The sequence below is a fragment of the Pipistrellus hanaki genome, assembly GCF_964339955.1.
Source record: "Pipistrellus hanaki genome assembly, chromosome: 8".
NCBI classification, from domain to species: Eukaryota; Metazoa; Chordata; class Mammalia; order Chiroptera; family Vespertilionidae; genus Pipistrellus; species Pipistrellus hanaki.
This window is the reverse complement of record NC_140510.1, coordinates 21221499-21243849: the sequence shown is the minus strand read 5'-3', so window position 1 is coordinate 21243849 and position 22351 is coordinate 21221499.

The window sequence follows — 22351 nt, the reverse complement described above, 5'->3', positions numbered from 1 at the left end:
TCATAGAATCTGAATGTCTAAATTCATGACTGTTCTAAAAAAAAAAAAAAAGGAGGTTTGGGCTTTATTTTATTCTCACATGTGGGATGTGAGTTTGTGAAACAGTCTGTGCCTATATCAGTGGGAAGAGGCTGGGAAAGTTAAGGAGAGGATCTGAAGTTTTGAGGTATGACACTTGCCTTGTGCCAACCAAAATTTCTGTAGACTTGAAGCTTGTAGGCAGGTACTCACTGTCATACATAGGAGTAAGTAAAGGTCAAGGCATCAGGAATGTGAGTCAGGTAACCAAAGACCCATCTCTTAAGAATCCTGAAAATAAGAAACATAGTAATGCAGGTATTACCATAGGATTCAGCAACCATACGGAGGAGGCCTTCTGCTTCTTGCTCTTCATCCCCACAAGGTAAAAGGCACCTGGAGAACAGAGAATGGGCTGGGACACTGCTGGTCTCCATCCAAATGGCATTGCTCTTTCTCCTCTTTCTTGAGAGAAAGAAAATCTAGATACCCTGTGGGGGTTTTCCTAAATGGGAAGGAAGAGTGATAGTCAAACAGTGTTGGAGTGACTTTAGTAATAAGAGAGTCGGTGACCAGTATTTTGGACCAGCCGTTGTCTTTGGAGGGGCAGGAACATCTAAAAATTAAGGAAATCGGGCAAGACAGGATGGTGAACTTCAAAGATATTTTGTGGAGATTTGATTGGTCCTCATTAACTCTGGGGGAAAGCAAATGAAACAGAGAACAGTTTGCTTAGTTTTGAGAGAGACATACTTTCACTTCCACTTCCACCAAAACCAACCCTTTAGTTTCTTTTAAGACCCAATAGACATAGTGAAGGGAAGGAGATTCTAATATTTGGTTCGCTGTTAGTTGAGACTGAATTCCTTCTCTAAAACATTATAGTCTTGTATAGCAGGGAAACAGAAAAGAAGAGGCTAGAGGCTCAGGAACACCAAGTCCATCTCAAAATATTTTATTTTCAGGAAATAACTTTAAAATGTCTTATTAGAGTATTTAAAAATAACTAATATATGAAACATAATGAATGCTATAAGGTAGAGAAGAGATTTATTTGTTTACAGACAGAGAAAAATGAAAGTTTTCAAGGAGATACTTACTCTTTTCCTCTATACCTCCAGCTTGAGTTACATTTACAATTGTTTTTATGTGTTTGTGACTGACAAGTGCTCAGTGCATACAGTTCATATTGATAAATTCTCAAGACACTCAATGTGATTAATAGGATTATGGCCCTAAGGTCATCTCCCTGATAATGTTATGATCCCTTCAAACTGGGAATGGATTCAAAATAAGAAAAATGTTAAATGTATTTATTGTGTGTTTGCTATTTATTTATTTATTTATTTATTTATTTATTTATTTATTTTTTGTGTGTGTACAATGTGAATATTTATTTTCAATGAGAGCAACTTTAGACATTGCATTCATTATTGGTCCTCAGGAAGGGCAAAAATAAGTGTAGTTCCCATAATATGTACATTTCAGTTTTCAATAAGTTACTTGGACAATTTGATAATGTGGAGTTCTAGGATTAGAACACAGCATTATATAGCTTTTGTCAGTATTTAATGTAAATAACAAGCTTAAGACATCTAATACTGCACTTGAAACCTAAGAATCTCTCAATACATGTTTGCTAAATGAGGAGGCATAAAGCAGGATCAATTACTTCAGATTCGATTACTTTAGACCAGAGAAAAATATAGAAACTGGGTGCAACCTAAATCTAAAAGAGAATTCCACTTGAAATGTTGTTTGAATTACTGGATTTTGAAAGTATTTCTTTATGTAGTTTCACATTAATGCTAAACTGGATTATTTGCAAGTATAGTTTTAATAATTATAATTGAATAAACATTGATAAATTAGGTAACAAGGTTTTTTTAGGCTCACAGTAAAACAAAAAATAATACAGTTGCCATATACTTTCTGCTGCCATACGTGCATATATAGCCTCCTCCATTATCAGTATCCCCTACCAGAGTGGTACATTTATTAGAATTGATGAACCTACACTAACACGTTATAATCACCCAAAGTCCATATTTTACATTAGAATTTACTCTTGATGTATATTTTATTGTTTTGGACAAATTTATAATGACATATATCTATCACTAAAGTATCATGCTGAGTATTTTCACTGCCTTAAAAATATTTTAAAAGTTTATTTTGTGTGTGTGTTGATTCTGTGTTACACTCTCCTTACCAATATGATTATTGACACTGTGTGTTTTTTTAAATAGATTTTTATTGATTTCAGAGAGGAAGAGAGAGGGAGAGATAGGAACATTATTGATGAGAATCATTGATTGGCTGTCTCCTGCACGCCTCCTACTGGGGATCAAGTCCACCTCCCCAGTGTGTGCCTTGACTAGGAATCGAACCCTGACCTCCTGGTTCATAGGTTGACACTCAACCACTGCGCCATGCCAGCTGGGCATGGATACTTTTAATATATATCATTTTCTGAGGAATCCTGAGCATTTGGCCAACATTTCTACAACCCTTGTGGTCCTTCATAAAGAAAGCCCAGAAAGAAAGAAAGCCCTAAAAGAAGTCCAGGCCTTTTATCTGTAAAATTTACTGCCAGTCCTTCTTTGTGGAAAAAAAAAAAGCCATTTAATATGTTTTGAAAATGAAATAAGCACTGTAATAAATTAATATAATCATAATTCATGTTACTAGCAATTTTTTTGCTTTTAATTAGAAAATAACACTGACTCCCTCCCTTACTTCCCATCTACGTACATTCACAGGTTTACATGTTGGTGTATAGAAATTTTAAAGAAATATTATATTGCTAGTTTTTTTACTAGAACAGAATTTTACATTGGAAATGCTTTTATAATTAATTTATTCCCGGAGTAAATACTTAAGATGTTTTTAAATCAGAAGGTACAAAACAACTTTGAATTTGAGTTCACCAAATTTTCCAGATATATCTAATAACAAAAAGATTTTGATATTATTCTGGATTGTTAATTATTTCTTTACTTTATACTTTCAATAAAATCTTCATTTTCATAATTGCTAAATATCCTGTTGGCTTGGATGTCAAGCTTAGGAACTCATTCTTCACTTCAAAGTTATGAAAAAGTCTGCATCTAAATTTTCTTCTAATATTTTAATACAATAGTATATATATGTTTTATTCAATATTTCAAATTTGATTGGTCACCAATATAAATTGGTAAATGGTATGAATAAACAGATTCCATCTCTCTTACCTCCTGTGTGTGTGTGTGTGTGTATGTGCATGTGTGTGTGTCTGTGTGTGGGTGTGTGTGTGTGTGACAGATACATACATTGTTACACTGAGTCTGAGAAAGTCTAGGAAAGGAGAGAATGGCTATCACTGGTTGTTTTTCAGATTTAAATAAATTTCAAATTAAGAATGTTGTTCATTGAACATGCATCTCAAGAAGAGTAGACTAAATGGTACAAACTTCCAATTACAATATAAATAAGTTGTGGGAGATATAATGTACAGCATAAATAATAGTTAATAATATCTACACTAATAAAAGAGAAACATGCAAATTAACCATCACTCCATTACACCCACCAGCCAATCAGGAGGAATATGCAAATTAGAAGGAAGGGCAGAGGTGGAGGGCAGCGGTGGGTGAAGGAATCTACAGGAGCAGAGTGATACAGCAAAGCTGAGGACTGCAGACGAGTCTGCAGTGAAGAGGAAGATGGCGTATTCCACCCAGAGTCTGCAGGGAAGACAGCAGACTCTAGTCAGAGTCTGTAGTGAAGAGGAAGATTGCAGACTCTGGCCAGAGTCTGCAGCAAAGACCAAGGAGGCAGACTCTGGTCAAAGTGAAGGCTTGGGTCCCGGGAGCCAGAGGAAAACCAGTGCTGAAAGCCAAGGGAAGGAAAGCCTATTGCATGAATCTCTTCATGCAACGGGCCTGTAGTATAATAATAAGATTGCAATATGCTAATCAGACTGGATGTCCTTCCTTCCGAACAAACCACAGCAGGTGGGGTCCAAGGCAGAGGTGGCAGAGGCCCCCGGTTGCCGTGATTGGGGCCAAGGCCCTTGCACAAATTTTGTGCATTGGGCCTCTAGTATTATAACAACTTTGGTGACAGATGGTAAATAGACTCATCATGAGAATTCTTTTGTAATGTATATAAATATGGAATCACTCTGATGTACACTTGAAGCTAATAGAGTATTGTATTAGAGGTCAATAAAAATCAAAATAAAAGAATACTTGCCCTGTCCAGGGTGGCTTTGTTGACAGGAGTGATGTCTGGTACACAGAAAGGTGGTGGGTTGACTCCCAGTCAGGATGTGTGCAGGAGGCAATGGATAGATGTTTCACTCTCACATTGATGTATCTTTCTCTTTCTCTCCCTCGCTGTCTCCAAAATCAACAAAAGCATGTCCGTGGGTGAGGATTAAAAAGAAAAATAGAATACTAACCAGGCCAGAACAGGGTAGAACTGAAAGTCAATATGGAGTCTGCCAGAGCCATTTTGGTATAAATTAATGCAACCATTCATTATATTTGTTAAAATATGGGAAATCAAGCACAAATGCAAACTAGAAAGGATGCCAAGAAAACAGGCATAAAGCAATGTGTCCATGGTAACCTGAATGTTTGTAACTCTAATTTTACAAAAAAAAAAAATAAAATAAAATTCAATCAGAAGGCAAATAAATATTCTAGCAGTAAAGTTAATATATAACTATATAGCTATATAACTATATAACTATATAACTATATAACTATATAACTATATAACTATATATATATATATATACATATATATATATATGTAATTTACTGAGCAGATATTTAAGTGAAAAATGAATTCAATTGAATAATACTGAGTATACACTTTGTATTTTAAGCCCTAAGGAATAAATGGAAACAGAAATGCTTCTTGATAGCGGTATTTCAAAGAGGACAAAGCAGAACTTGAATTAACATTTCACCTGGCATTGCTTTAAATGTGATTAAGGAAAATGAGGATTCTCAAAACTATAATTATGCAATCTTGAGTCTTTATGACTTTACATTTGCTTTCAAAAGAAAAGAAATCATCAAAAGAAGAAATAACATTTATTATGATTCTACATGATTGAACCATTAGCCAGATATAGAAAAAAAATACTTTTAAAAAAGGTACTAACAAAGAGTGCATGAAATTGCCTGCTACTAATAATGATGATGTGACCATTCAAACAACTACAAGTTATCATACACTGACTCATGCTAGGTAGTGTGCTAAGCACTCTACGCACATTGATTCCTATGGGGCATTATAGGAACCAATGAGACAGGATATAAAACTGAGATAGTTTCAAAGGATAGCTCCTTTACTAAGGAGATCAGTGAGTACAAGCATAATGATTTACTCTAAAAGTTAGAACATTAATGGTAACCAAGAAATTAATTCAATAAGGTTCCCCCAAAATCCTCATTAAATAGTAAATAGGAAGTGAGTTATCAAAAATATTCCATGAAAGTCAGAACTCTCAGTGAATTTTAGGAACAACTAGACATGTTCTCACAGTGCTGGCGGGCTGAAAAATACAGTGCCAATGACAAACGAAAGCAATGGAGTTGAGATAAAATTAATGAGGACGGGCTTGCTTCAGGCCCTTTTCTGTCCTGCGTTTCCTTTCACCAGTGTCATTATCCCAACGATAGCATAATCTCATCAAAAAGTCTCCTCATTTCCCATTTCCAAGGATACACAGTAGACTACCAGTGTCTTTTTCAGTTGCTATTCTGAAACTCCCCTGAAATCTTTCATGAATGCTGATGCTGAAATTTTGATAAGATAGGAGATTGACTTTAAGCTATTAAATAATTTGGCTTGGCTTCACTGAAGCAAAACTGTAAGAGCTCTAAAGTTCCATGTGGGTTTGTTCACTTCTATCCTGACATTGTACAGAAATATGATAGAAAACTCTATTTAGGAGTTATTGTGCCCAGCAAACATACTAGTTGACCTACAAAAGTTTCTTTCAGCACTTAATGATTTTTGATCACTGAGATTTGACAAGTGTGTGGCTGAATTCATTAATAGACACAGAAAACATTTGTCGTACTTATTTAGAGCAAGAGTTTGCTGGTGCTGCACCGCAGGCATACACAGTGTACAGGGCACTTCATTGCCAGAGTGCCCTTCTGGAAATCATGTAAGTGTTTGGTATCACTAATCAGAGATGTTTGTTTATTTATTTATTTTAAAAAATATTTGTATTGATTTTTTTTACAGAGAGGAAGGGAGATGGAGAGTTAGAAACATCAATGAGAGAGAAACATTGATCATCGCCTCCTGCACACCTCCTACCAGGGATGTGCTCACAACCAAGGTACATGCCTTTGACCTGCATGGAACTTGGGACCCTTTATTCCACAGGCCATTGCTCTATCCATTGAGCCAAACTGGTTAGGGTTGATTAGAGATGTTTAGAAAATATTTCTTCTGGGTAACAATTAAAATGAATGAAATATATGTTTTTGTATAAAGTTTGTTTCTCTGCACCATTCAGTTTCTCTAGGGCAAAATCTTCTGTCTCTTGCTGGGTTGGGGGGTACAATTTGCCTGGATGGCAGTCTTCCTTGAAAGTAGTGAAGCACATTTTATTGATTTTTTACAGAGAGGAAGAGAGAGGGATAGAGAGTCAGAAACACTGATGAGAGAGAAACATCGATTAGCTGCCTCCTGCACACCCCCCATTGGGGATGTGCCCGCAACCAAGGCACATGCTCTTGACCAGAATCAAACTTGGAACCCTTCAGTCCACACTTTATCCACTGAGCCAAACCAGTTTCAGCACAGCCCTACTTTTTCTACCAATTCCTAGCTTTTATTTTTTCTACCTCAATTTATGACATGCTAGAGTAACGTGTACCATGTGATTTGTGCGATGATGTTTCTCTCTCATCAATGTTTCTGACTCTCTATCCCTCTCTCTTCCTCTCTGAAAAAATCAATAAAATATATTTAAAAAGAAAAAAAAAAGTAGGGCTGTCCCTCTCATGAGCAGCCATAGAACAGTCTAAAGTCTAGTCCATACAGACATGCAGTCCTGTGGTACAAAGTGTATGAGGATTCTGGCTACAGGCTCAATTAGGTAGCAGACACTCTCCATCTCAGAGAGGCTGAAAAACAAAACAAAAACTTTCAGTTGGACTTTTATTTTTCAGGAACTGGTCAGCATTAGGGGCACAGCAGACATAGATGCCAGTTTCAGATCATGTGTGCTTTTAGAACTGACAAAGGGATCAAGGTGGGTTCTGATCTGATATGTCATGTTAAGTCTAGGAGAATAAGGTATTTCAAACAATACAAAGGGCAGACTATGGGACCATTCTCTAAGAGCACCTTGGTAGAGTCATCTGAGGAAGAGATCTCGGGAGAGGTACAATTGTGTAATGAAGGGAACTGACTACTCCCAAGTCCAATCTGTATAATATGGTGGGTCAGATGATGATAAACTTGGTATTCTAAGGGCTATCAAGGCCTTAAAGTTTATCTGGAAAACAGAAGTACAGGGAGCAGAGAAGTTGACATAGCAGTACAGAGATAGGATATTAAATGTGAATTTTCCCATTTTACAAGGCTAACTGCATCCGACAAAAGACCTTCCAGGTCAACTGATGATGGGTGAATTGATCAGGAAAATGGCATTTCACATTACCCTTGCCATCTGATTATGTTTTCTGTAATACAGGTTTTTGCTTCAAAATGCATCTGACATTTTGCATAATGCAAGAAAAGATAAATTGAAGTGTAAATAAGAATAAAAACACTTGAGCCGAAACCGGTTTGGCTCAATGGATAGAGCGTCGGCTTGAGGACTGAAAGGTCCCGGGTTTGATTCCGGTCAAGGGCATGTACCTTGGTTGCGGGCATATCCCCAGTAGGTGGTGTGCAAGAGGCAGCTGATCGATGACTCTCTCTCATCGATGTTTCTAACTCTCTATCTCTCTCCCTTCCTCTCTGTACAAAATCAATAAAATATATTTTTTTAAAAAAAGAATAAAAACACTTGAATATTTCAAGAATTGGGTGATGTAAGGATGTGAAATGGAGATGCAAGGAACAATTCCTGAGGCTGTGATGGCTTTTCCCACAAAAATATCTCTCACTAATGTGGGAATTCATTAGTATGTCTTTCTCAAGTTTACAATGTGATCTGATCTCCATAATCACTCTTGCCATTTTGGTTTTTCAGATAATAACAACAATTAATAATTATCTTAAAGTCATGTTTTTTTCTGGAGTATTTATATGTTTTCAAGTTATAGTCTCTCTGCTGAAAAGATAGACAACCTTCTGGGGACAATTTAGAGCAGAAACTGTAGCTGCATTTCTGAGGCTGACCCAGCCTCTCCCCCAATCAATAGATTCTAGTTCTAATAACTGGCTTAGATGTGGCAACCTGGTGGGAGGGCATGGATTCCCACTGTGAAAACTAGTGTCAAGTTTCTGCTTCCAGTCACAGGAAATTTATTAATATTTGTATCAAGCAATACCTTAGAAAACTACCCACCTACTTCATCTTAGGTAATCAATATCATCATGAAGAACAAATAATAATCCTATAGTCCTGAATTTGAATTAAACACATCAATATGAACTCAAATATATATTATATATATATATATATATATATATATATATATATATATATATTAATGAAAGCATGATATGCTAATTAGATCGGACATCCTTCCCTCTGGACAAAGCCATGTCAGGCGGGAGCTGAGGTAGAGGCGGGGCCCAAAGCCCTTGCACGAATGTTGTACACTGGGCCTCCAGTATATCCTAATATATAAAACCCCTGGGTGTGTCACATCCGCAACAACTGGAGGCCTGACCAACCAGAAGTCAGTCCTGCAGTCAGCCCTGTGTTACCGTGGTGACCCAGCACTGACTGCAGTGGGGGCTTCCATTAGGCCCAGACAGAGGCCAGGAGAGAAAAGCAGGGTCTGATCACAGCCCCTGTAGCAGCCAGGGCTGGGCCCGCATGGTGGAAGTCAGTCCTGCAGTCAATGAACATAGGGTCAATTAACATTAAGTGAACATAGGGTCAATTAATATCCCTTTGAGAGGAGTTGAGAATATGAAGTACAGTGTAGAGCAATTACTTATGTTATTTCACATAAAACTCTTCAACGAAGATATTTTTCTTTATTTAAAATGTTTCTTTATTGTTGAAAGTATTACATATGTCCCTTTGTTTTAGCTGGGGAAAGGAAGGCCTACTCTTTCCAGAATTTTGTGCACGGGTCTCTAGTATTATATAATTTCCCAAAATTTGTGTGGGGGGAGAGGGGGAAGGGTTCCCTCAGCCCAGCCTGTACCCACTCCAATCTGGGACCTCTTGGGGGATGTCCAACTGACAGTTTACATATTATCAATATTGATTCTCTCAAACCGGTAGTCAGACATCCCCCTCACAATCCTGAACCATTGGCTCCTAATTGTTCATCTGTTTGCCTGCCTGGTCACCCCTCACTGTCCCCACCCACTGGCCTGATTGCCCCCACTGCCCCCCCCTATCAACCTGGTTGCCCCTTACTATCCGCATCACCCTTGCTGGCCTGGTAACTCCATGCAGCCTGCTTTTTCAGTTATTTGGTGGTCCCTGCTAGCCTGGTTGTAGGCAGCCATCTTGTCAGGGCATGAGGCAAAACTAGGTTTACAATTGTGAGTATACAAAACAGTATTGTGTTTTTTTTCAAATGAACAACTATCAACCTAATTCGTCCCAGCCTATACTTTTCTGAAAGTATTTTTCAGATATTTGTACTATAAATTTTTATGTCCTTTTTTTTTATTAACTCTTAATGGGATCTTTTGATGAATAGGAGTTTTTAGTTAGTATGATGTCCACTTTATAAATAGTTTTGGATTTTTTAAGTGTTTTTCTGCACTGTTTTAGAAATTTTTGCCTATTGAAAATCACAAAAGTATTATCACAAGTTTTCTCCAGGAAATTTTATTGCTCTAGTTTCCATTTGAAGAAAATTTACATATTATCAATATTGATTATCTCAATCCATGAATAAGGTATAACTCTATTTATGACTTTTAAAAATTTTCCACCAATATTTTATAGGTTTCAGAATAGAAGTCTTACATATTTTTGTGAGATTATTTATTAATTTTTGATTTTTGTGTTATTATAAGTTATACTTTTAAAAATTCAATTTCTGGTAGTTTATTGCTAGTCTATCAAAACACAGTAAGCTTTACATTTTGATCTGTATTCAGCAGACTTGATCAATTTATAAACTTGATTGTTTGCTACATTGCTTGGTCTTCCTAAGGCATGGGATTTATAGAGATTGAAATATTATTTTGCTGCCGCTACTATCTTACTATAATTCTTCTCTATTGGGGCATAAGCACATGTTTTCTAAATGCATTATAAATCAAATTTGTTTTTAAAATCTCCTCCTCCATAATTCCATTATTTACTTATTAATTAACCTAGTAATTTTTAACATGGTATTTTTCATACTATGATACTTAATCATTGCTTATTTTTTAATGAAGTAGAAAATGCTGTCTCTACAACATGTCATTCCTTTAAGAAAAATAAGTGAAAAATAAATCATAAGTACAGAATCTAAAAAATGTTGGATAATTCATAACCATCATCTTGTTTTAATTGCACATTACACACTATGTGGCACCCACTTCAGCCTAAAGCATGATGAACATTTTCACAGATGAAAAGAAGCTATAGTAGAAAATCTCATTTTACACATCCATAACTTGAGAAGTGTCATTCAGCTTCTGTATAACATCCATAATTTTCCACATATCAACACTTTATACTTATCAGAACTTCAGCATTCTTGTCACCTGTGCATGACACTTTTCTTTAAAATTAAAATAAGGGCATCACATGTTCCTTTCACATTAGAATTAAAATATTGTTAGATATACAGGAGGCGGTGGGAGGGGATGTTTATTGTATCAACATGCAAATCTGCTGCCAAAGGTTAAAACATTTTCTTCACGTTCACGAACTCCTATCATCAAACTCTCACAGGCCCTTCTCACAAGAATACATGCTGCTTGAGCAGTTGGAGATGCACGATCATCCTCCAAGTATGTAATACACAGTAGCTTAGGGTAAACCTGAGAGGTGAAATAAGGAGACATAAGTATTTTTGAAATCCTCCTTTAATTACACACTCAATCCTTTATTTAAAATATATATATATATATATATATATATATATATATATATATATATATATATATATATATATATATTTAGGACTTACGATGGAGCAGACTCAGTTCTAGGCATGGACCGAGGCACAGAAAGATAGTAGAGAACAGAGCTAGGAGCTTCTCTACTCATGTGCTGTTGATACTCAGTGTCACCTGATCTATCAAAAACCACATGTTTTGCCCAGCCAGCATGGCTCAGTGGTTAAGCATCGACCTATGAACCAGGAGGTCACAGTTTGATTATAGGTCAGGGTACATGCTTGGGTTTCAGGCTCAATCCCCAGAAGGGGGCATGCAGGTGACAGACAGTCAAATGATTCTCTCTCATCATTGATATTTCTATCTCTCTTCTCCATTTCCCTCTGAAATAAATAATTTTTTTTAAATCACACCTTTCTACAGACATGAAGTACACAGTGAAAAATGAAGGATTTATCAATGAACTCCCAAGGAACAGCTTCATTGGCTGCTATAGGACTAGTTATCCTGCTGTGAATGAAAACAGCCACATGCTAACCCTGGCAAGCTGAGGAGAGGCCTGTGTGGCAAACCTTCCAAACTCAGGATGGTTTGAACATAAAAATTTCTAACTAAAAGTGAGCCTGTAGCTTCCTTGACAAAGGTGAAGCTTCACTTTAAGTGAGCCTGTCTGTTGTCTTTTTGCATCTAAGATAACATGTCTTTGAAAAGTCAGAGTAATTAATCTCCTATGCCAGACCCTTTGGGGCATAATCACCACACCAGACATGAGACCACAGTGCCCTTACAGTTCTTTTGTTCCACATGTGCAATCTCTATGTGTTACAAATGTTGACATTAACTGTCCTGTACCCACCAATATAAAAGAAATATGTGATTCTCTATTTTGCCTATTGATCTAATCCCAGAGATTTCCCCTTTGCCTTTTCTTGCCCCCTTAATCTACTTTATGTAAACCTCCTTATATCTCTTGTTTTTATTCTAATGTATAAAATAAGCTGCAAAACTGTCATTCTGTGGCACATTTTCTCAATCCATTTAAATTTTGCCTCCCAGTGTGAAGGCAATTCTTGGTGGCAACCTAGGTCTGTGCCCAGTCAAACCTGCATTCCAGTGTACACATACAAGCCTATAATTAACCCCTGCTTGTGGCCTAGACTTGAAAAACCTTACAGGTTCCATAAATCTATACACACACACACACACACACACACACACACCCACCCGCAAAAGCTCAGACTCCTGGTTCCAGGTGGGGTTCTGGTCAAAATCTCACTTCCCCCCTTATAACCATCACGGGGCCTGCAAAAGTCTGTGAAAAGTTGGAAGCCTAGTTCATATTTGGGGGACAAAGAAACTGGGGTGATAAAAGGGAAAGGCCTGCCATATTCGGTGCTCAGATTTGGGAACCAATTCCCCTGAGCCATTCAGTAACAGAGCTCCTGCAATAAAGCGCATTCCCTGATCTTTCCAGTGCCTGGCTGTTTTGTCTTCCTGCCTCCTGGAAATTTTGCTGTAACACCAGCAATTATCATCAGTGTGACTCAAATAATCTCATAAAAATTCTCTAGGTTTTGATGTTTCTTATGTCAACACTGCAAAGTTGTGTTACAGAATGGCATATAAGGAAAGTAATTAGAAGCAAATCTCAACACTGCTTCAGTAATATAATTAAAATGGGCCTTATTCTCTCCTACAAGAAAAAAAATCCCAAAAAACAAGTTGACAGTGTTTGATGAAATAGGTGTACATACTAAGTCAGTCTCCTTAATTAAGTGGGATTCTTTCAGTATTGGGTTATATCCCCCAGCCTGATTCTTCACAAAATACACAATGGAATCATTTCCATAACCAAATGCATAATGGTAACTTACTGTTTTTTCATGTATACAAGTTTTCCCCTTGAGATTGAAAATAAATGAGGAGCATAAGTAATTGCATTTTAAGAAGCAATAATGAAAATGCAATTGCTATCTTTCACATGGAAACAAAGTTTTTGATGAAACTAAACCAACCAACCAACCAATAAGAAAATAATCAATAATCACCCCATCCCTCCATAAATATTAAGAAATTTAAGAGTGTTATTAAAACCATTGTCAAATAGAATGTTCAGCCCAGAAACAAGCCAACTTGTTTTTCAATGAAGAGAGGTGGTAACTAAGGTTAGGGATAGTTTCTACAAAGATTCTCTCTCTCAAAAATTAAGTGGTTTCTGTCCAGTCAGTGTGGCTCAGTGGTTGAGTATCAACCTATGAACCAAGAGGTCATGGTTCCATTCCCAGTTAGACTACATGCCCAAGTTACATGCTCAATTAGTAGGGGGTGTGCAGGAGGCAGCCCAACCAATGATTCTCTTTCATCATTGATGTTTCTATCTCTCTCCCTCTCCCTTCCTCTTTATAGTCAATAAAAATATATTAAAATAAAGAAAAAAGTCAAGTGGTTTCTTCCCTTATATAATGTGTGGGCAAAAATGTAAGAAGTTTTCATAAATGTAATGGTTAATTTCTCAAGCATTTCTTGAACCTAAATCTTTAAATATTACAATAGTTTTTAAAGAATAATAGGATATTAATCAAATATTTATTAAGTCAATTTAATAAATTTTAATTGATATATACTAGTCCTCAGTGATATTTTTTCTATTTTTTAAATTTTATTTTCTATATACTACTTCCTGCACTAATTGAATTTCTTCTCTTATGCTTAGAAATGTAAGCCAATAAGTCAAGGGATATCTTTATATCTCACACTGAATATGCCTTGACATTGGATGCCTATTAATAACGGCAATGATAGTAAATTAAAACAGACATCTCTGAAGTATAGCTGCCATGGATTATTGCTAGTAAAACTATGGGAACGGTGGTCTTTCTGTCTTGTTCCTTATTGCTTGGCTCTCACTTAGTAGCCTTTGAACTATGAAATAACTTAGAGAATGTGAGGGTAAGCGAGGACACTGTTAGTTGGCAGATTGATTGACTGATAGAGGCAGAATTCTGACACCACTTATGGGAGAAATTGAAGAAATGTCAGCATCTAGTAGTATGGTGTGGTGATAGGCACCAAAGGCTGAAAACACTTTTCTTCTTGTTGTTGTCCTAACAGAAAGCAATGACCCAGTAATTCAAGAAATGTGATCAATTTATTAAATAGCATCATTGTCTTCATCTGGAGACATTTTAAGATTTTTTTTTTAAATAGACCATTTAAAAATTTTATCAGAAGCTTGACATTGCTAAGATTTTAATATTATACTTGCTCATAGCTATTTTCCTTAAAACATTATTTTGTTTCAATTGTTAAGTCAAATAATTTAGAACCTAATTGTTCACTTTATCAAATTAAGTAGATGATCTGTTTTGTTTTCTGTTTCTCATTATTATCATGGATGCCAATAATGCGAATTTCAGCCTTCTCAGTAGACTCAAAGTCCTCCTTGGTTAGATGTGGTTACCTTGTCCTTAGTACCAGAAGGCCTTTCTCAACATCAGAGCTCACCTTTCTTAGTTCCCAGGAGATGCTGCAGGCCTGTGCTTCAGATGAGGCTTCTTTCCACACACTTGCCCATCTCCAGCACTTGCTGGTTACTACGGTAGTTGCTAGGCTTATGTGGCTGGCGGGGGGCTGGAAGGGTGGGGTCTTTATTTTCCTGATCCAACCTAATTTTTAATACATAGTCAATATGTTAATAAAACTTGATAAGTTCTACCCACAAATCAATATTTTTTCAGTTACGTGTAATGCTAATATATGGTCTTATCTTAAAAAAAAAACCTGAGGTCTATGAACAAAATTGAATGAATCAAAAAGCTTATAAAATTCATACATTAATAAAATTTCAAAGTAAAAAAGTAATAAATAAAAACCTTCTAAAATCTTAACCAAGCATAAAAGAGAAATAAGAATAGCTAGTGAAAAATCAAAATATAAGTTAGAGATATATCACATATAAAAAATTTACAAATGTTCCTTTTTTCTCTATGAAATAAAAAATGTTACTTTTTAAAAACTATTAATCTATTTTATAATTTTAATTTTAACAACATCTGAGCAAATATTTTCCATTAAAAACACATTTTATACTGAGCTTAGTTAGAAATTAATTTGGAAATAAACTCAGTTCAGATAAGAATTCAACCAGGCTTGGTTATTAATCTTTCATTCTTTAAAGTGAGTGAGTTAACTATTTAATGTGACTCATTTATTCAGGTGAATAAGCTCACATTCCATCAAGAGGATGTGATATTTAGTGAACGTAGAGATGAGGGTGAATTGCAAGGGCAATTCTGATGCTTAGGAGCATTGAGAGTTGTGGAGAAGAGCATCCTTTTGCCAGAGTGGGGCCTGAATGAGCTTTCTGTAGCTGAAGAGTCAGATGTGAATATTTGGGGTTTGGGGTAGAGAAGAGAGAACTTCAGACAGTAAAGAAAGCACAAAGTATGGAATATGGAAAACAATTAAGTTATAATTCACTCATTTAACCCTTACCCTGGGGCTGACCATGCCATGAGATATTTCTCACACAATAGAATATGTCTGTCTGTAGAAAGAAAACCATTTAAATTGTGGTCTTCTCAACTTGAAAAATGTATGAGGCAGAGAGAAGTGAATTGGAGAGAAACTAAAATTTTTTTTAAATATCAAAAATTAGATTTTGTGGTAGAAATCAAATCAAATGAATTATTTAGAAAAGCAAAGTGCTTTTCATGACTACAAGTCTACACAGTATCAAAGTACCTAATAAAACCTGATAAGTTCTATCCACAAATCAATATTTTTTCAGTTACATGTAATTCTTAAAATACTCAGAAATAACTTTTTCTCTTCTATCTAATGTAGCTTTTGATCAAAAGTCCTCAGAAGTCAATGTTTAGATCAGTTAAAATACATTGGGATACGTTGTTCAAGATTCTTCATTTAAATTAAATCTTGAAGTAATATTTTCTCACTATTTTGATTATGGGTCTCGCAAAGACTTGAGAGAACAGTTGAGAACAAATATGCTTTTAAACTTTACCATAACAGGAAGTTGCAGGGGGAAAAAAAAGCCTTCCTATCTTTGGACAAATGCTATTTTGTCGATTTGTTAGAACTTAACTGCTGACTGATACCTACTTGATGCTCAGTCATTTCTTCCTGAGGAAGAGAGGTCCAGCTAACTACAACATAAGGATGGTGACTGGAACCCACTTGTTGTATATAATAGTTGATGAAAATTCCTTTATTATTTTTCTTTCCAACTAAAAATACACATATGGTAATACATCATTTCCCAAAACAAAATTAGATGCATATTTATTTTTAAAATCTTTAAGAAACTATTCCATGTTCTTCTCTGCAAGAGATCAAATATATAATAAAGCCATGTTAAAACCTGTTTTATCACCAAAAACGGTTTGGCTCAGTGGATAAAGCATCAGCCTGTGGACTGAAGGGTCTTGAATTTGAATCTGGTCAAGGGCATGTACCATGGTTGTGGGCACATCCCCAGTAGGGGGTGTGCAAGAGGCAGCTGATCAGTGATTCTCTCTCATTGATGTTTCTAACTCTCTATCCTTCTCTCTTCCTCTCTGTAAAAAAAAAAAAAAAAAATCAATAAAATATATTTTTTAAAAATACACGAACAAAACCTGTTTTATCCAAAGTGCACACACTGTCAATATTTTTAATGTTCAGTTAACTTTTATGCAAAGTGCCAGAATAAACATCTGGTTGCTTTTTAAAAGGACTCACAAATCACCCTCCCCTTCATCCTTCTCCTTTTGAAGCCTCAATCCCACACAAAAAGTTTTCAAATTTCTGGAGGGCCACAGCTGGATATAAAATTATGCTGAGTATTAAAATGATAAACTACATTTTTCCTTTCATTCATGGGTGCTTATTCTGAGTGGTAAATATTTTGGGATGATTAAATATGTCATAAGTAGATTTCCTTTGCAATATGTTGACCAGCTTAACTTTTTTACCCTGGCTTGATCTATTAAACTTTTGTATAATATCTGAATATTCTTCATTATCTTTTCAGATGCTAAAGCAGCAACATATGGTGCTTTACAACAAAAGATAATTAGAATTTTTTCTTGCCTGTCTTAAACGCCCTAGTTGTTTTTTTTAATTAAAGTGTTAATGGAATTTACAAATAATTTTAGAAGTATGAGAATTTTTAAAAAAAATTACTAAGTAAATTATCAACTTAGCATTATTATGTGTACATTTGCAACTTTTTCAAGCTAATTTGCCCACTCCTAAGAGTAGCTCATATTGTTGTGAATATTATTTTTAGCAAATTAAAAATAAATCACTATGCCGGGACCGGTTTGGCTCAATGGATAGAGCGTCGGCTTGGGGACTGAAGGGTCCCGGGTTCGATTCCGGTCAAGGGCATGTACCTTGGTTGCGGGCATATCCCCAGTAGGGGGTGTGCAAGAGGCAACTGATCGGTGACTCTCTCTCATCGATGTTTCTAACTCTCTATCTCTCTCCCTTCCTCTCTGTATAAAATCAATAAAATATATTTAAAAAAAATAAATAAATTAAAAAAATAAATCACTAATCATCAAGGGAATGCAGATCAAAACTACAGTGCAATATGACCTCACACCAGAAGTACCATTAATAAATAGTCAAAAAATAACCTGTGTTGGCAAGGATATGGAGAAAAGGGAAGCCTTAGGCATTGTAGGTAGAAATGCAAAATGGTGCAGACACTGTGTAAAACATTATAGAGATTCTGAAAAAAAAAGTATAAATAGGTCTAATATAAACCCAGCAATTTCACTTCTGGGTATTTATCTGAAGAATGCAAAATACCAATTAAAAAAAATGCATGCATTACTATGTTCATTGCAGCACTGTTTTCAATAGCTATAGCCAAGATATGGGAGCAACCTAAGTGTCCATCAATAGGTGAATGGAAAATATATATATATATATATATATATATATATATATATATATATAATTTATAGCATATATGTATATTTGTATATATTTGTATACATATATATACAAATATACATGCATATGTGTATATGTGTATATAACATATAAACCCACACAATAAATATTACACAGCAATAAAAAAGAGTGAAATCTTTCCATATACAACATATATATGTGTATGTATGTATGTATATATATATATACACACATATATACACACAAATATAAATATACATAAATACATACATATGTGTATCTATTATACAACTAAAATAAATGTAACTAATACAATATTGTATACAAACTATTCATAAAATAAACAATAAATACAATTTAAAATAAATAAATCCAGAATTTCTCTTTCTACACCCAAGAAAAAGGAAAAACCCTATCATTCTAAAATGATTGAAAGCCTTTTAATAAGGTCATGTTCTTTGTTTTTTAAAAAGACTTCAAGTTAAGACAATATATTAATTACTTGGTAATTCTTGCTAGGGGATCTAGAGTTTAATTTATAATATTGGCTCTGGGACATTTCTGGGTGTCCTATTCCTCTTTGTCATTTTGGAAGACCAAATATGGCAACCTGTGCTGTCAAGATGATAGTGGCATAAATTGTAACTCCATCGCACCAGTTTAGTGCTTACCAAATAGTAGAAACTTGACAAGTAACTGATAATAAATTAGCAAGTAAGATTATTTTCATAAAACTTATTTTATTAACACAACTGAATAATCAGGTTTAAGAGAAGCTTTCTCCTTTTGCTATTTCTCATCTTATTGGTCATTTTTTAAGAAATTACTACACAAAGTCTCTGCCTTTTGTGTCTTTTTTTACTTATTTATTCTGCTCTTTCTTATTGCTATGGCAATGTCTGATCTTGGCTTCTGCTTTAAGAAATCAGGAATCTAAAATTAGACCTTTGTGGTTCTACATTTCAATCACACACTACTAGGTTTTGATTTTTGCTTTTCCATTCTTATGCCACTTCTACATTGCTCCACCAACAAAACTAATCTCTACCAACCAGTTTTGAAGTCGCCCCCACAGTGAAAGAGATTATTATAGTTGTCATATTGGTTTCACTTCATTTTTAATTTTCTACTTAATTTTAACATTGAGGAGAAACCAGTAGGCCCCATCTTCTTAATCCCACTCCTCATTTAGCAATTTCTACTACAGAACATCTTAAGCTAACCAGAACAATATAATATTTCTTTATTCACTTCTCACAAATATGTCTGTTATTCTGGGAGAAACAAAATATTAAAACAAGCTCATTCTAGAACAGATATACAAGGAAGCTAAAGAGTTCTAACCTTTGTAGCCCTTCACTCATACAGACCCTTCCAAATCGCAAGAAGGAACCCTGGCAATCTCCTTGCAGGATGCTGTGTTTTTCCCAAACCTTTTATACCTCAGGTCCTACTCTACCACTGTGTACAAAGTATAGGACTAGAGCATTAAAGTTAAATTAACAAGTTTTTGTTGTTGTTGTTGTTGTTGTTGTTGTTGTTGTTTTTGACAACTCTTTGGGTTATCTGCCTATATTCCTTTTTTCACCTCTATCTTTTTCTACCCATACTCATGAGAGTGCAACCAGTGCACAAAATATGACCCCAGGTGCAGGCCACAGCTGAGCGGTTTAAGGGTGTGTACATGATCCAATAATGGCCAATCTTACTCCCAACAATTTATAATTGGAAATGAGAAACTTCAGAGTAATCTTTTTTTAAAATTTATTTTTTATTAATTTCAGAGAGGAAGAGAGAGAGAGAAAAAAAAACATCAATGATGAGAGGGAATCATTGACTGGCTTATTCCTGTATGCCACCCACCAGGGACCAAGCCTGCAAGCCAGGCATGTGCCCTTGACTGGAATCAAACCTGGGACTCTTCAGTCCACAGGTTGACGCTCCACTGAGCCAAACCAGCCAGGGCCAGAGTAATTTTGACTGAACTGTGAACTTCAAAGGTATTGGTAGCCCTATTCCAATCATGCAGATTAAGTAGCAAAAAAAAAAACCTGAGGAAAATAGAGCAACAATAGCAAGTGGAAAAGAGCAGCAGTAGCAAGCAAAGAGGACAGAGGAAAGACTTCCTTGGGTCTCTCAATCTTTTCTTGTGTTCTGGTTTCAATGTTTTCCAAGACCTAGTCATAATGCTGCCTTAGATTCCAGAAAGTATATCTGTATTAATTAAGATGTACTTTCATGATATTACCCTTAGGTTGTATAAGTCAGTGGTCCTTAAACCTCAGAGCACACTAGAATTACCTGAAGAATGTCTATCCCTTTCTGGGATAAATTAATTGAGTTTCCAAATTTTCAGCTTCCTATAACCCATGTTTGCTCCTATTCCAAGAAAAAAAAGACAGCCCTAGCCAGACAGAGTGTCAGCTTGCAGACAAAAGGGTTCTGGGTTCAATTCTCAGTTGCAGGCTCCTCCCCAGCACAGGCCCTGGTAAGGGTGCTTGCTGGAGGCAACCAACTGATGTGTTTCTCTCACATTGATGTTTCTTTCTGTCCTTCCCTCTCTCTTTCACTCTCTATTAAAAAAAAATCAGTGGAAAAATATCATTGAGTGAGGATTGAAAAAAGAAGAAAAAAAAAGGACAAATATTTTTGAATTCTCACTTCTTTAATATCCCTATGTGGTAAGGCTAATTGAAATCAGAATAATTTACATCCCTAAACTAAGTCAAATGAATTAATTTGAACTGTATTTATATAAAATGAATGAATATTTATCGATATTCTGATTTTAAAACTATTAAAACACCTAATGACATTAGCAAATGATAATTTTACATGATGATTATTAAATTTTAAAATATTGATAAGGTTTTAAAATTTTAAATGTGTTTCACAAACAAGGGCAAAGTAGTCCCAGCATGAGGAGGTAGCTTGCAGTGTAGTCTGAGGAAGCTGACAAGCATAAATGTCAGAGAGAGTGTGGTATTCTAAGTGAGTTTAAGCACATTTATGCAAAGATACTTTCGAGAAGCTTGTTCACACAGAGAATACTTTTTGCTTCAGTAAATATGCTCCCTAGTGCAAAGCTCCCAATTCTGTTCGAATTCTCTGTGATGTTCTGGCATACATACTAGTTTGATATGTGTGTGTGTGAGTGTGTGTGTGCATTTTCTTTATTTTCTTTCCTTCTTTCATTTCTTTTTGACAAATACTACAGGCATGGTAGGTAGTGCACAAACCCAAAAAACTTGAACTTGCTAAAAACTGTCCACTGTGGTAAGGAAAAAACAACAACAGCAAAACAGAAACTTTCCTATTGCCTATCACCCAAATGAGATTACTCATTCTTCAAGTCTTATCTGACTTTGTTGTGTTTCTGGAAGGCAAAAGTAAAAGGGAGGGGGGGGAAAAATGAAAAAAATAATGCACTAAAAATATATGAGTCCGTGCTCAATTTTTCTTTTTTACTTTATTTTTGTAAAAGCGTGAAAATTGGACTCAGTTGGATTTTCAGTCCTTTGAACAAATCTTTGGTTTTAGTCTTTTTGTTTGTTTGATTGGTTTACACAATTATGAGCACATTGCTTTTGCTCATAAAAAGGCATTAAGCATGTCTTTAATCAGCTGGGTGGCTCAATGGTTGAGCATCAACTTATGAACTAGAAGGTCACAGTTTTATTCCCCCAGGGAATAGGCCCAGTGTGTGTGAGGTGGGGGATATATGTTAAAGCATTAAGCCAAAAGTCAATATACAATCATGAACTGGATGATCTTGAACTAGACTATGTTTAAGACATGAGATTATTGCATGACTTTGATACCTTAATTAGATCTAATATAACTGAGGGCAGTACTTGATTTACCAGAAGTCACCTTGCAGGATTCAGCTCCTTCATCTAGAAAATGAAATGAAAATAGCACCTAATTCAAAAGACAGTTGTGATTATTGAATGAAATTATACCAATAAAATCATTGCAGCCTCTCCTCTATATACCTGACTTTATTTATAACTAAGAAAAATATAGCATATTTTATAAATTTTAAAACAAATTACTTTGTATCTTATCATTGAAATATCACCATATCTATCTCCAAGTGAATCTTAGCATTGTGGCATAGCTCTATTAGTATTATTTATCATATAAAATAATGATGTATCTTAGAATAAATAGTGCTTTGCATGCAATTAAA